Genomic DNA, 2,500 nt, shown 5'->3' on the forward strand with positions numbered 1-2,500 from the left:
GAAAGAGAGAGGGGGAGAGAGAGAAAGAGAAAGGAGAGGGAGAGAGAGAGAGAGGGTTACGTAAATACTGTAGAGAGAAAGAGAGAGGGAGAGGGAGAGGGAGGGAGGGAGAGAGAAGAGAGAAAGAGAGGGAGGGGAGAGAGAGAGAGGGTTACATAGATACTATAGAGAGAGAGAAAGAGAGGGAGGGAGAGAGAGAAGAAAGAGAGGGGAGAGGAGAGGTTACGTAAATACTGTAGAGAGAAAGAGAGAGAGGGAGAGGAGAGGGAGAGAAAGAGAGAGAAGAGAGAGAGAGAGAGAGAGAGAGAGAGAGAGAGAGAGAGAGAGAGAGAGAGAGAGAGAGATGACTGCACATAACTTTGCCTATTTTTCACATCCTGGGACGTGGCTGTGTAAATGCCGAAACCATTTGTCAATTTTATCTCTCTATTTTGTCTTTCTTTTTTATCTCTCCATCTAAGAGACAAGTCCCCTAAAGAGGGAAGAATAGAATAGATAGATCTTAACAGGGCCGTTCAAAACAACACTACTCTGCCACTGTATAACAATAACAATAATAAAAGCAGCCAGTAACTGTGGTCAACTAAAACAAATATTTCTTTACACTCTCTCCTCTTCACCCTCTCATCCCTCCTGTTCTATCCCCTCTCCTCTTCACCCTCTCATCCCTCCTGTTCTATCCCCCTCCTCTCTCCTCTTCACCCTCTCATCCCTCCTGTTCTATCCCCCTCCCTCTCCTCTTCACCCTCTCATCCCTCCTGTTCTATCCCCCTCCCCTCTCCCCTTCACCCTCTCATCCCTCCTGTTCTATCCCCCTCCCCTCTCCCCTTCACCCTCTCATCCCTCCTGTTCTATCCCCCCTCCCCTCTCCTCTTCACCCTCTCATCCCTCCCGTCCTATCCCCTCTCCCCTCTCCTCTTCACCCTCTCATCCCTCCTGTTCTATCCCCTCTCCCCTCTCCTCTTCACCCTCTCATCCCTCCTGTTCTATCCCCCCTCCCCTCTCCTCTTCACCCTCTCATCCCTCCCCTCTCTATCCCCTCTCCCCTCTCCTCTTCACCCTCTCATCCTCCTGTCCTATCCCCCTCCCCTCTCTTATCCCCCTCCCCTCTCTTATCCCCCTCCCTCTCCTCTATCCCCCCTCTCATCCCTCCCATCCTATCCCCCTCCCTCTCTCCTATCCCCCTTCCCCTCTCCTTCCCCCTCATCCCTCCTGTTCTATCCCCCCCTCCCCTCTTCCTCTCCCTCCTCCCCTCTCCTCCCCTTCCCCTCTTTCTATCCCCCTCCCCTCCTCCTATCCCCCATCCCCTCTTCCTATCCCCCTTCCCCTCTTCCTCTCCCTCCTCTCCTCTCTATCCCCCTCCCCTCTCCTATCCGCCTCCCCTCTCCTATCCGCCTCCCTCTTCCTCGATCCCCTCCCCCTCTCCTATCCTCCCTCCTCCCTCCTCCTATCCCCCTCCCTCTCCTATCCCCTCTCCCCTCTCTATCCCCCTTCCCCTCTTCCTATCCCTCCTCCCCCTCCTATCCCCTCTCCCCTCTTCCTATCCCTCCTCCCTCTCCTATCCCCCTCCTCTCTTCCTATCCCTCCTCCCTCTCTCTATCCCCCCTCCCTCCCCTTCCCCCTCTCCCTCTCCCTCCTCCCTCTGTCATATCCCCTTCCCTCTTCCTATCCCACCTCCCTCTTCCCTATCCCTCCTCCCCTCTCCTATCCCCCCTCCCCTCTCCTATCCACATTCCCCTCTCCTATCCCTCCTCCCCTCCCTATCCCCCCTCCCCTCTTCCTCTCCCTCCTCCCCTCTCCTATCCCCCTTCCCTCTTCCTATCCCCCTCCCCTCTCCTATCCCTTCTTCCCCTCCCCTCCTATCCCCCTCCCTCTCATATCCCCCTCCCTTTCCTATCCCCCTCCCCTCTTCCTCTCCCTCCTCCCTATCCTATCCCCCTTCCCCTCTTTCTATCCCCCTTCCCCTCTTTCTATCCCCCTCCCCTCTCCTATCCCCTCCCCTCTTCCTATCCCTCCTCCCCTCTCCTATCCCCCTCCCCCTCCCCTCTCTATCCCCCTCCCCTCTCATATCCCCCTCCCCTTTCCTATCCCCCTTCCCTCTTCCTCTCCCTCCTCCCCTATCCTATCCCCTTCCCCTCTTCCTATCCCCCTCCCCCCTCTTCCTATCCCCTCCCCTCTTCCTATCCCCTCCCCTCTCCTATCCCCTTTCCCCTCTTCCTATCCCCCTCCCCTCTCCTATCCCCTCCCTCTTCCTATCCCTCCTCCCCTCTCCTATCCCCCTCCCTCTCCTATCCCCCTTCCCCTCTTCCTATCCCTCCTCCCCTCCTCCCCTCTCCTATCCCCCTCCCCTCTTCCTATCCACATTCCCCTCGTCCTATCCCTCCTCCCTCTCTATCCCCCTCCTCTTCCTCTCCCTCCTCCCCTCTCACCCTTCCCCTCTTCCTATCCCCTCCCCTCTTCCTATCCCCCCTCCCTCTCTATCCCCCTCCCTCTTCCTATC

The 2,500-nt window shown here is 57.2% G+C and overlaps 1 protein-coding gene across 1 annotated transcript in view; it reads left to right on the plus strand.

Annotated features, from left to right (window-relative positions):
* The window catches only part of tyr (tyrosinase), a 13,949-nt gene that overhangs the window by 6,700 nt on the left and 4,749 nt on the right, over window positions 1–2,500 (plus strand).

Source organism: Oncorhynchus nerka, linkage group LG14 (genome assembly GCF_034236695.1).
Source record: "Oncorhynchus nerka isolate Pitt River linkage group LG14, Oner_Uvic_2.0, whole genome shotgun sequence".
Lineage (NCBI taxonomy): Eukaryota > Metazoa > Chordata > Actinopteri > Salmoniformes > Salmonidae > Oncorhynchus > Oncorhynchus nerka.